A 14,187-nucleotide genomic window follows, 5' to 3' on the forward strand; every position below is an offset into this window, starting at 1 on the left:
CAGGACACAATTTAGGCACGTAAATTTGGAATTTAAAGAATATAGACAAAATATTTTAAAGTATATGTTAGCAAATATTATTCAGAATAAATATAATAGAAAAAAATGAATAAGATCTACTATTTGATAGCAGAGCAGGGTAACTATAGTCAGTAATAATTTAATTGTACATTTTAAAATACTAGAAGAGCATAATTAGATTGTTTTAACACAAAGAATAAATGCTCAATGGGATGGATGCTCCATTTTCCATGATGTGGTTATTACACATTGCATGCCCGTATCAAAACATCTCATGTACCTTATAAACATATGTACCTACAATGTACCCACAAAAATAAAATAAAAAAGTAAAAAAAAGAAGAAATAGGTAAACCTAAATTATCACATAACCATCAATAAAATTGAGTAAGTAGTGAAACATCTTCCCACAAAGTAAACTCCTGGCTCAAGTGGCTTCACTCCTAGCTTCTACCGAGTGTTAAAAAAAAAAAAAAAAAAAAAATTTCAGTAAAACAAAAATGCTTCTAGATAATATAAAAAGAAGAAAAAAAACCTTAGCTTATTTTATAAAGCTAGCATATTTGTGATTCAAACCTCCAAACTGAACAGCATGAAAAAGAAAAAAATATATATACACACACATATATATGTACACATAAGAATACAGATAACTATATATATATATATATACTATGTATGTGTATATATATGTATATATATTTCTTTCTTTTTCATGCTGCCCTATTTTGAATTTTTGTACCAAGCATATTCTAGCTTCATACATATATTCATTCCAAGTTCCTTTATGAATGTAGCTGTATCCTAACAAAATAGTAGCAAACTAAAACTACTTTAAAATGGATAACAAGGAAGTTACAGGCATCACAGAAGGCAAGGGATGTTGTTTAACACTACAAAAATTAATTCATGTAATCTGCCAAATTTAGAGATTAAAATACAAAAATCCCCTGATGTAACAGATTCAGAACAACAATTTGACAAAATTCAGCATATTTTGTGATTATTTTTTAATAAAGTTGTAAATGAGGAAAGTCCTGATACAATCTATTTACAAAATTTTCATCAAATTGTTGCATCCAGGGAGAATGTAATTGCTATAGGCCAGAGCTCTTGCTGTATCAGGAAGATATAGCCAAATATTATACAAATACAATGTTTTTAAAGGCACTAGATGGCAGATGCAATGAACTAAAGATGGGGATGTAATGAGAGCAAGTAAAACAAATAAATACTAATTTTTAAAAAGTAAAAATAAAACAATGTAGGTTATAATAAAAATTAGAAATATAATCAGTCTTAAGTCACTTACATAACAATTTCAGATAACTTACAGATAACAGGAAATAATGTTAAGATTTATGTGAATTCTTAGAATTTTACAGATAAAAACTCAAATTTGTGGTTTTGCAATACTCTGACTTACATTTTCTCTTCCAAAATTACTTTCAAAGAATAACACAAACTAAGAACCATACTGTAATAGCACTTAATTATATACTAGAAAAAATAAATATAAAATTAACATTCAGAAGAGGTAGTTTCTAATTGTTATCAGCCTAACTGTGCCTTTTCTAAGTAGCCTAAGGTTACTTGGTATTAGCAAGTGTATTAGTCTGTTCAGGCTGCCATAACCAAATACCACAGCCTGGGTAGCTTAGGCAACAGAATTTTCTTTTCACAGTTGTGGAGGCTGGAAGTCACAGATCAAGATCTGGACACTGATTTTTGTTGAGAGCTCTCTTCCTGGCTTGCAGATGGCCAATCTCTTCTCATATGATAAGAGAGCTCTCTGGTCTCTTGTTTCTTTTTTTTTTTTTTTTTTTTTTGAGAAGAAGTCTCGCTCTGTCACCCAGGCTGGAGTGCAGTAGTGTGATTTCGGTTCACTGCAACCTCCACCTCTCAGGTTCAAGAGATTCTCCTGCCTCAGCCTCCTGAGTAGCTGGGATTACAGGTGCATGCCACCAAGCCCGGCTAATTTTTTTCTGTTTTTAATACAGACGGAGTTTCACCATGTTGGTCAGGCTGGTCTCAAACTCCTGACCTCGTGATCCACCGGCCTCAACCTTCCAAAGTGCTGAGTGCTGAGATTACAGGCATGAGCCACCACGCCCAGCCTGGTGTCTCTTTTTATAGGGACACTAATTCTATCAGATCAAGGTCCTACCTTTATTACCTTATTTAACCTAAATTAATTCTTAGAGACCCTATCTACAAACACAGCCACACTGGAGGTCAAGTCTTCAACCTATGAATTCTATAAGAGACACAACATTCAGTGCATAACAGCAAGATATATATTTTTTCTTTAAGAAAATTAGTACACAAATAAAAGATGAAAACAGTCCTTAAACCAAAGCATTGGTCTATACTTTTGAACAACTAGATGCATGTCTGTCTTGAGGAAAGATGAGTGATATTCTTCCTTTGGTTAGAATTATGCCTGTCTTGTGCTTTTAGTACATATATCTCCATAAATATATTAGGGAGATAGTCCATGGGGATTTAAAATACTATAAAAAAGAAACTGTAATTGGATTTCATTATGGAGTCATAGTTCAAACAATGGGATTGCAGTGCAGTAGAACCTGCCAGTCTCAGATGAGAGGCTTTGGCAAACTGTTCTTCCCATGCACAAATGCAGTGCACCTGTGAGGTTCTTAATCTTCCAGAAAATTGAAGCTGTCCACCTTCAAGTAGAGATTTAAAACCTATAACAGTAATCAGTGGAAATAAAGTGGGCATTGCAATTCATAAGGTGTGGGAGTCACATAAACCTTTTGTCCACTCTGTCATATGGAGTCCTAAAATTTCTGTCTCTCTGTGATTAAAATGAATGATCAATGTATGATCTAATTTAGAGCAAGGAGACCTCCTCATTATTAAATTATCTCAATAATAAAAGTGAATTCCGAATGTTTTCCTGGGATTTAGTGTTAATCTTTTATTTTTAAAATTTCCATGCTTCTTTTTACTGTTCAAGATGAATGAAGAGGAAGATTATAAATTTCGTGTAATACTAAAATGGTTTTATTTCATATCTTGTGGTTTTTTTTTCTGTGGGAGAAAGAGGGGGAGTAGATTGTGACTTTATGATGAAATGAGCAGTCGACCCCCTTAAAAAATCATTTTTCCCCTCCAAACTTTCAACTACTTTGGAATTTCCAATTCCGTTTTTAAAATGTGAAAAATGCTTTAGGTAATTTCGTTCGAGTCAACAAAACTCTGGCATTTTCTTTCTTTCTTTCTTTTTTTTTTTTTTTTTGAGATGGAGTTTCACTCTTGTGGTCCAGGATGGAGTGCAATGGTGCAATGGTGTCATCTCTGCTCACTGCATCCCCTGCCTCCCAGGTTCAAGAGATTCTCCTGCCTCAGCCTCCCAAGTAGCTGGGATTACAGGCACCCGCCACCACGCCCAGCTAATTTTTGTATTTTTAGTAGAGACGAGGTTTCACCAAGTTTGCCAGGCAGGTCTCGAACTCCTGGCCTCAAGAGATCCACCCACCTCGGCCTCCCAAAGTGCTGGGATTACAGGCGTGAGCCACTGTGCCGGGCCAACACTGGCATTTTCAAATGATGTTTAGAAGCCTTGATAGCTTGTGACTTTAAAAATGAACCATCCGTTTTAGTCTTGTTTTTTCAGAGCTGCAGTTAAACATGCCATATGTTGACTAATCTGCAAATAATACATCTGTGATCTTTTGTGGAATTTCCCTCCCCCAGACTTCTATTCCAAGCTCCACATGAGTTAAGAAGTATCTTGTGAGTTATAGTTCCTGTGCTTTCCTTCTATGGGCAGAAGATTTTGAAGACCTCTCTGTAGCCACATGTGATTCACATTTTGCATACAGGAATTAGGTTCAGCAACAGGCAAAAAAATAACCTTTGTTAAGTATCTACAATCTATTAAATTGCTTTCTTCGGAATAATAAGTAAATGTAATACACAATTTTACCTTCAAGAAATGTGTAATGTAAGGGAAGAGACTGTGTACACTCAGACACCACACACAAACACAAGTTGTCATAAATAATAGTTGCATGGGAGATAAGTCAGGGTTACAAGAGTGAAGAGAAGCAAAAAGTCAAGAGTGGTGGCTCATGCCTATAGTCTGTACTTTGGGAGTCCAAGGCAGCAGGATCGCTTGAGGCCAAGATTTAGAGTCCAGCTAGGGTAACATAGTGAGACTCCATCTCTACAGAAATAAATAAATAAATAAATATTACCCCGCTGTGGTAGTGTGGAGCTGTATTCCCAGCTACTCAGAAGGGAGAGGTAGGAGGATCACTTGAGCCCAGAAGTTCAAGGCTGCAGTGAACTATGATCATGCCACTGCACTCCCGCCTGGGTGACAGAGTAAGATCCTGTCTCAGAGAAAGAGAGAGAGAGATTGAGAAGAGAGAAGTGCGAGATCACACTTTTTCAGCTCTTTTTTTCTCCTTCTGGCACATTTTTCATTTTCAAGACCCCACGTCCTCCATATACGCTTTCCTGGCCCACCCATTTCCCTCCTCCCCTTACACAGATGGAGAACTTCCTTTCTGGTGTTCTCTCAGCACTCAGCACAGATTGCTAGTGCTTTTATGTGCTGAGCCTTTCCCTTCAACCTGGACCGAAAGAGGATGGCAATCTCGCTGAAGCTGTTTCTTTTTCTTCACAACATATAGGAAAGTGTTGCCCCTTTTTGGAGGTAAGCCCTTTGGTTCTTAAAAATTCTGTAAGAAAGAATGAGGGGAAAAGGACAAGAAGTTATTAAACCAAATTGAGGAAGGGATATGTATCTCTCTCCATGCTTGAAAATTAAAAGGAGATATTAGAAAATTTGTTAGACAGTTAATGATTTGGACCATCTGTAGTGGTCTCTGTAACATAGAAAAGAATAGAATCTCCTTTTAATTAATTTTCGGTTATAAATCATGCTGCAAAATAACAACCATCCTTAGAGACTAAATCTTATGAGTCATGGCTTCATAATAATGTGACTCAGGTTTCACAGACGTACAATACTGAAATATTATATTTTTTCCAATACTTTGAAATAATCTATTTAAATTTGTAGCGAGGGAATATTTTGATATCCTAACTACCGGGGATTTATTTCCCTGTTAACTACTACCACTTACTTTACATTGCTATTCACATTGAAATAGATCAGAGAGATAAATCATATGCACAGAACAGAAGTAAAAATAAAAACAAACTTCTTTAACTTTTTGGAGAGAATTTAAGCCTGAAAGCATAAGGTTTTGGCTTGTACAAGCTTGTTAACTCATGGCTAAGCCCCAAAAGGAGAAGCTTATATTAGAAAGAATACATTTGAAAGAAAATAAAAACAGATAAATCTGACTCCACTACTATAGACTAGAAACAGTTCCCAAAAGATTAGAAAGTTTTGTGAGACCCTGGGGAAAACAAACAAACAAACAACAAAAAAAAACATACACACAACACACACACACACACACACACACACACACATATAGACTGTCCACGACCATGATCAGCAATGATTGATTGCCTCAAAGAGTGAGTGGGAGCTATGGCACAATCACAGACATAACAGTGAGTGCTACCTTTGTGGAGGTTATAGTCCATCTCTGGCTGACATTAACAGGTTCAGCAGGAAGGATGTGCCATCTGCCAAGGACATCACTCAACCCTGTTCAAATTATTGCTTGCAAATAAAATCCCTCTTTTTGCCCATAATCCAGGACATTAAAACATTAAACAGGTGCAATTTTGTCTGCTCCTCTTGGAAACATTTGACCACTTCTGGAGACAATTTTGGTTGTCAGACCTTGGAGGGAGGGATGGTGTTGATATCTAGTGTGTAAACGCCAGCATTGCTGCTAAATATCCTACAATCCACCATACAACTCTCCTACAACAAATAATTAGCCAATTTTCTGGCCTAAAATGTCAGTAGTGTTGAGGTTAAAAATTCTGACCTAAAGCATGGCCCATAGTGAAGCAACTTTTGTTATGCTACTCTATATTAAGACCACAATACACTAACATAAGTCTTACAAAAAAGATAAATAAGACATTTTAGTAGTCTTTATCTAGAAATTAAAGTGGAAAGAAGAGTATGCTCTGCAAATGAGAGATAAAATTCCCAGAAAAAATTTTCTGTTAATTATTTTTAATAAAAACATTTTTGTTTCTTTTTCTTTTTATATATGTATTTTTTAAGAGGGAGGATCTCACTCTGTCGTCCAGCCTGGAGTGTAGTGGTACAATCTTGGCTCACTGCCGCCTTGAATACCTGGGTTCAATAAATAAATACCTATGAGGAGATACTTATACCTCTGTGTAATAAAATTAAACTACGTTTTGCTGAATAACAAATTACTCCAAAACTTAATGACTGAAAACAACCAAGATTTATATTCTCACATTTTCTGTGGTCAGAAATTTGGAAGTGGTTTGCCTGGATTTCTGTGACTCAAGGTCTCTAATGAGGTTTCACACAAGCTGTTAGCGAGAGCTGCAGGCATATCAAGACTTAAGTGAGTCCAAAGGATCCACTAAGGTCACACACGTGATTATTAGGCTTCAGTTTTTTTACTGGCTGCTGAACTGACAGCTTCAGATCTCAGCCATGAAGTATGGGCTTCTCCACAGGGCTGCTCAGGATATAGCAGCTGGTTTCTTCATGGCAACGGAGCCAAGGAGAATGAGGGAGGGAGGGAAAGAGAGAAAGAGCGAGAGAGAAAGAGCAAGCAAGTGAAAGATGGAAATGATGGTCTTTTATAACCTAATATCAGAAGTTGATCTTACTTAGGTGATTGTTGCTGTAGTTGTTGCTTGTTGTATATTCCTAAACCTAACAAAAGCTCATTTCTTAGATTTTGGCTTCTCTACATATACAAATGCAGATATAAATTAGAACAGAATAGAAACAATAATTTCAGTCTGTACTCAAGGGGAGGAATACACAAGAGAACGAAGGCCAGGAGATAGAGATCAGTGTGGGAACTGCACACCCTATTATATTGAATAAGACACTGAGATTCAATAGATGCAGTAAATTCATACTTCTGTGAAAGGTGGATTTGACATTGGAAGCTAGGAGTCCCAGGACTGAATAATTAGCTCTTTCTTCTTACAAATAACTTATGTAAATCGTTTGTGTGCTGATTTATGTGATCATAAATTGTATTGCTTTAAATTATTAACAACATTATGAAGATTTATTTTTTACCTCCCTGCATTAGTTAGGTTTAGGCTTCTCTGCATATACAACAAGCAATAACTAGAGCAATGATCACCTAAACAAGGTCAACATTTTTTTCCATCTCTGGAAAAAGAGAAGTCTGGAGGTAGATAAGCCAAAGCAGATAAGAAGGCTCCATGCTGTGATTCAGGGCCCCAGGCTCCTATTATTCTGCTCCATCACTCTCTTTAGTGCTTCCATTTTCAAGTTCACTTCATAATCCAAAATGTTTGTGGGAATTCTAAAATATCATTACTTGACAAGGAAAGATGGAAGATAGAAGAAAAAGGTCCCTTTTTTTCCAGCCCATTTTAGCTCCAAATGATCCAACTTTCTCAAGATTGTATATACTATTTCCCTTTACATCTCATTGGCCATAACTAAGTCACATGGCCATATCTAACTGTAAAGCAAATGGGAAAACACGATTATTTATTCTGTGCAGCAACATGTTCAAATATTTTTAAAAATTCCAACACTAAGATGGAAGAGAGTAGATAGCAAAGTAAGAAAATGGCTGTTTTTTCTTTTCTGTGTTATAAAAGAAATGCTTTCCCACTAAAAACTGTAAACAGTAGAGAAAAGTAGAAAAATGATATAAAATGATACCTATACTCCCATTTTCCCCAAGATAAGCATTTTTTCTTTCCTTTTGTAAAAATTTCTATTTTCGATTTTTGTGGGTTCATAGGAGGTGTATGTATTTATGGAGTAAATGAGATATTTTGATACAGTTATACAATGTGTAATAATTATATCAGGGTGAATGTGGCATTCATCACCTCAAGCATTTATATTTTGTGTTACTAACCATCCAATTATACTCTTTCAGTTATTTTGAAATTCACAATTAAATTATTATTGACTGTTGTGCTTTCAAATACTAGATTGTATTAATTCTATATAACTACTTTTTGTACCCGTTAACCATCCCCACTTTCCCTGTAAACCTCCAACTACCTTTCCCAGCGTCTGGTAACCATTGTCCTCAGATCCTCATGAGTTCAATTGTTTTAATTTTTAGTTCCCGCAAATCAGTAAGAACATGTGAAGTTTGTCTTTCTGTGCCTGGCTTATTTAAGTTAACATAATGGCCAGAATTTCCATCCATGTTTTTGTAAATAACAGTATCTCAAATATTTTATGGATAAATAGTGCACCATTGTGTATATGTGCCACATTTTCTTTGTCCATTCATTTGTTGATGGACACTTAGGTTGCTTCCAAATCTTAGCTATTGTGTACAGAGCTGCAATGAATATGGGAGTGCAGATATCTCTTCGATATACTGATTTCCTTTTTTGGGGATATATACCCAGCAGTGGGATTGCTGGATCGTAGGGTAGCTCTTTTTAGTTTTTCGAGGAAGCTCAAAAGTGTTCTGCCTAGTAGTTTTACTAATTTACATTTTCATCAACAGTGTATAAGGGTTCCCTTTGCTCCATATCCTTACCAGCATGTATTATTGCCTGTCTTTTGGATACAAGCCATTTTAACTGTAGTGAGATCATATCACATTGTAATTTTGATTTGCATTTCTCAGATTGTTGTATCAATGATGTCGAGCACTTTCTCATACCTGTTTGCCATTTATATGTCCTATTTTGAGAAATGTCTATTCAGATATTGGAGAAAGGACAATCTCTTCAATAAATGGTGCTGGGAAAATGATATCCACACGCAGAAGAATGAAACTGGATACCTATGTCTTGCCATATACAAAATAAACTCGAAATGGATTAAAGACTTAAATCTAAGACCTCAGGCTGAAACTACAAAAAGGAAACATTTGGGAAATTCCCCAGGACATTGCTCTGGGAAAAGATTTCTTGAGTAATACCCCACAAGCACAGGCAACCAAAGCAAAAATAGATAGAATAACATCAAATTGAAAAGCTCTGCTCAGCAAAAGAAACAATCAACAAAGTGAAGAGACAACCCACAGAATGGGAGAAAATATATGCAAACTATTCATCTGACAAGGGATTGATAGCCAGAACACATAAAGAGCTCAAACAACTCTAGAGGAAAAAATTTAACTTGTGAGTTAAAGACAGGTAAAATATCTGAATAGGCATTTCTCAAAAGAAAACATACAAATGGCAAACAGGTATAGGAAAAGGTGCTCAACATCACTGATGATCAGATAAATGAAAATCAAAACTACAATAAGAGATCATCTCACTGCAGTTAAAAGAACTTTTATCCAAAACATGGGCAATAGCAAATGTTGGCAAGGATGTTTAGAAAAGGGAATCCTCTTTATTATTATTATTATACTTTAAGTTTTAGGGTACATTCACTGTTAGTGGGAATGTAAATTAGTACAATGACTGTGGAAAACAGTTTAGAAGCTCCTCATTAAACGATAAATAGAGCTACCATATAAGTCAGCAATCCCACTGCTAGGTATACACCCACAGGAAAGGAAATCAGTATATTGAAGAGGTATCTGCACTCCCATGTTTATTGCAGCACTATTCTGAAGTTAAGCACTTTGTAACTTCACTATGTATTTTCTTCCATCACTTTCCTCAATACAAAGCTTGAGGGTTATTTCTTTTTATATTTAACATGAGGGGATGCTCTGGATTTACAAAAAAAAAAAAAAAATGAGAATAAAATAAAAAAGTGTGGACCAAAGACAGGAAAGCTAGACTCATTTTGAGGATTTATATGAGAACAAAGACAGCCAATTATGTCCTAGAATAAAGGAACTTGAAAGTAAATAGGATTGTTTATTGCAGTCAGCAGGGTGTTTTAGGACTTCATAACAATATATACATTATGATATATCCCAGGAATTTCATTTAGATTATTAGAATATTCTACAAAAAGAGAAGACTAAAATAAAGTTTGATGACAGACTAATGTTGACTATCCAGTCATGAGATAACAACATCTTAGAGAATGGTGGGTAAAGTGAAATGGAAGGAAAGGATGCAACAAGGTAACTTTGCAAAAGTTGGAAATGATGGGATGTGTGTAAGCTGGATAAATAATTGACTATAAGATTTGTTTTCCTTATTTGAGGGTATGAATAAAATCAAATGATAAGTAGTAAAGTAGGGATGAGAGAGTAAGCTATAAATAATATTTAAGGAGATTTGAGGTTCATATAGATGAGAGTCAGGATCCCCACTAGAGATGGGTATGCACTGGAGCCATGTTTGTTTGCTTGAGTGGTTTTGTTTTGGTTTTTGCTCTGAGCTTCAACTTTATTGTTGCTTCAGTACTCTTTGTCTAGGAAAGGACTAGTTCCATGATGAAGACCACTTGAAAAGTGACTGCAGCAATTTTGATAGTAAGAGAATTGGTGTCAGTTGCTGGTAGGATCCAGGGTGAGAAACTGAGTTAGCAGGTATATTATTTCAACTATGCAGAATACTGGCTTCGTGGTTTGTAATGTTCTTCAGATTCCTAACATTTCCCAAGAGTTATGTGAATGAATTTTTCTTCTCTTGCCAAATGCCAAATGGTCAGTGCCTTATGTGGAATTAAAAATAATTGAGTAAATTACACTCAGATTGTTTGGCCCATCTCTTAACTCAGAAGTTGTTCCAGGTGGTGATGTTGGTTTCTTTTTTCCCCCTCCAACAATGGATAGATAAACAAATGCTAAACTTTTTTTTTAATATGTTGAAACTTATTATTGTTATTATTATTATACTTTAAGTTTTAGGGTACATGTGCACAACATGCAGGTTTGTCACATATGTATACATGTGCCATGTTGGTGTGCTGCACCCATTAACTCGTCATTTAACATTAGGTATATCTCCTAATGCTATCCCTTCCCCCTCCCCCCACCCCACAACAGTCTCCGGTGTGTGATGTTCCCCTTCCTGTGTCCATGTGTTCTCATTGTTCAAGTCCCACCTATGAGTGAGAACATGCGGTGTTTGGTTTTTTGTCCTTGGGATAGTTGGCTGAGAATGATGGTTTCCAGTTTCATCCATGTCCCTACAAAGGACATGAACTCATCATTTTTTATGACTGCATAGTATTCCATGGTGTGTATGTGCCACATTTTCTTAATCCAGTCTATCATTGTTGGACATTTGGGTTGGTTCCAAGTCTTCGCTATTGTGAATAGTGCCACAATAAACATACGTGTGCATGTGTCTTTATAGCAGCATGATTTATAGTCCTTTGGGTATATACTCAGTAATGGGATGGCTGGGTCAAATGGTATTTCTAGTTCTAGATCCCTGAGGAATCGCCACACTGACTTCCACAATGGTTGAACTAGTTTACAGTCCCACCAACAGTGTAAAAGTGTTCCTATTTCTCCACATCCTCTCCAGCACCTGTTGTTTCCTGACTTTTTAATGATGGCCATTCTAACTGGTGTGAGATGGTATCTCGTTGTGGTTTTGATTTGCATTTCTCTGATGGCCAGTGATGATGAGCATTTTTTCATGTTTTTTTTGGCTCCATAAATGTCTTCTTTTGAGAAGTGTCTGCTCATATCCTTCGCCCACTTTTTGATGGGGTTGTTTTTTTCTTGTTAATTTATTTGAGTTCATTGTAGATTCTGGATATTAGCCTTTTTTCAGATGAGTAGGTTGCAAAAATTTTCTCCCATTCTGTCAGTTGGCTATTCACTCTGATGGTGGTTTCTTTTGCTGTGCAGAAGGTCTTTAGTTTAATTAGATCCCATTTGTCAATTTTGGCTTTTGTTGCCATTGCTTTTGGTGTTTTAGATATGAAGTTCTTGCCCATGCCTATGTCCTGAATGGTATTGCCTAGGTTTTCTTCTAGTGTTTTTATGATTTTAGGTCTAACATGTAAGTCTTTAATCCATCTTGAATTAATTTTTGTATAAGGTGTAAGGAAGGGATCCAGTTTCAGCTTTCTACACATGGCTAGCTCTCAAAATGTTGCCCAGGCATGTGGCATGTGCAGTGGCCCAATCTCAGCTCACTTCGACCTGCACTTCTGGGGTTCAATCCATTCTCCTGCCTCAACCCCACGAGCTGGAATTACAGGCATGCACCACCACCCCCAGCTGATATTTGTATTTTTAGTAGAGACTGGGTTTCGCCGTGTTGCCCATGCTAATCTTGAACTCCTGACCTCAGGTGATCTGCCCACCTCACTCTCCCAAAATGTTGAGATTACAGGTATGAGCAATCATGCCCAACCACAAATGCTGAAGTTTTGCCTGTCCTTGTTAAAACTCCAGAACTCAAATTCATCCTGCAATTGGAATTTGCAAGTTTTCCAAAAAGTCACTAAACGGCTGCCATAGATCTGGTCTTCTCCAATACTACAGGGGGTGAGGGACCACAGTATGATTATTTCACTATTAGAGGTGTAACTCTTTTAAAGTTGTATATTCTAGAAGTCTGAAAAAAACTTAGTTTGAGTCCCAATTCTCAAATAGAAAATTATATTGCTGTCTAACACTTGGAGCTTTGGGAAGAATTAAAGAACAACATGTATGAATAACCCACATATCTTTTACATCTGGAGGGAGATATACATACAGATATTCATTGCAAGATTATTTACAATAGAAAAAAATATGGTAAAATTCTAAATTTCAATAGAAAGGCAAAGGGTAATTATGTTTGATTAATGCTCTTGAATAGTTTGGAGCAGTTACAAAGATGAGGAAGATTTATACAGAAAAAATGCTAAGATATTGTTGAGATAAGGAAGTCTCAGAAAATGTATTCTACCAACATTTGTTTGAAAAACAGAGTATTGTATTTTAACATCCCCTGTTTGCAAAAGAGGAAACTATCTGCATAGGGAGGTTAAGTAAATTTCCAAGGGTCACACAGATACTTGAATTCAAACTTAGATCTATCTGATAACTACAGACTATACTTCACTAAAAAGAATCAGATTTATTAGAAATGCAAAGAATATTAGACATTGTTTAGTTCAATGGCTTGTTCCCTGTACATCTAAGGGCCTGAGAAGGAGTTCCTTTGGTTTTTGCCCTTTCCCTCACAACCTCTTTCTACTTTAAACAGAGAAGTTGCAAATTTTTATTGCTTTTTATTTAAGAGTTTGATGAAAAAAATGTTCCAAGTGTTCTATTGCTAACTGAAATCCAGTACTTCAAATTAAAAATAAGGGCCTTGAAGCCCAGAGAGAGTGAAACAAATTTCCCAGAGTTATAAAACGAAGAACTAGAAATCAGAACTTTGTCCTCCAAAGCCAGGGTGACTTCTAGGGTACACTGCTGACTCTATACATTCTTAGATCTTAGCCTAGGTGCCTCTGTGAACAATAAGAAGAAAATTACTACTAGAAAAAAACAAAGACATGCAGGGAATTATCTTAGGGAGGCATCGGGGACCAAACAAGGGGAAGCTGGGCCTAAACAGGGAAAACTGAAATGCTAGATGGTTAAGAAAGGGTGAGGAGACTTTCTTCAAAACATTTTTGGTTTCAACATCCATTTTCAGAGGTTCTGCTATTCTCTTGGAGCAGGAATAAATTTTCAAAGGGGACTAATTGCACTCTCTTAGGGGGAAAAAAGTAAGTGCGTCATAGTTTAACTGAATATAGATAAATTAGTTTCTGTCCACGGTTTATTTGTTTTCTTTTAGTAGTGGAGACTCACGGAAAATGAGCAGCCAAAGAGCAGAGGAAACTGGCTCTTAGATCCCAAACTGATGGGTCCTTGGAATGTAAACACTGGTCTCATGTCCCCTATTACAATTTCAGGACATATCTGTTTTCTTTCATTGATGCCTCATTATTAGTTCCTGTGGCCTTTGCTGGCCACCAATAAGTTACAAATTCAGAAATACTTTATTACAGTGTTGTATGAAAATACTGGACTAGAAAACAGGACACCTGCTTTAAATCTGGGGGAAAATCTCTTTTAACCCCACAGCATCTCCATTTTGTCATTTGTAATGAGTTCACAAAAAAAGAATATTTATTGATTCGTATTTAGGAGATAGGACTACTTTCTCTCTTGAGAC

General features: G+C 36.2%; 1 long non-coding RNA gene across 1 annotated transcript in view; it reads left to right on the forward strand.

The window, feature by feature from the left end:
* The first annotated feature begins 4,564 nt into the window (after positions 1 to 4,564).
* The window catches only part of LOC134737193 (uncharacterized), an 87,581-nt gene continuing 77,958 nt past the window's right edge, over positions 4,565 to 14,187 (forward strand). The window contains exon 1 of the long non-coding RNA XR_010121837.1: positions 4,565 to 4,711. This is a non-coding gene — a long non-coding RNA (uncharacterized lncRNA). The remainder of the gene's footprint in view (positions 4,712 to 14,187) is intronic.

The sequence above is a fragment of the Symphalangus syndactylus genome, chromosome 7 (genome assembly GCF_028878055.3).
Source record: "Symphalangus syndactylus isolate Jambi chromosome 7, NHGRI_mSymSyn1-v2.1_pri, whole genome shotgun sequence".
Classification (NCBI taxonomy): domain Eukaryota; kingdom Metazoa; phylum Chordata; class Mammalia; order Primates; family Hylobatidae; genus Symphalangus; species Symphalangus syndactylus.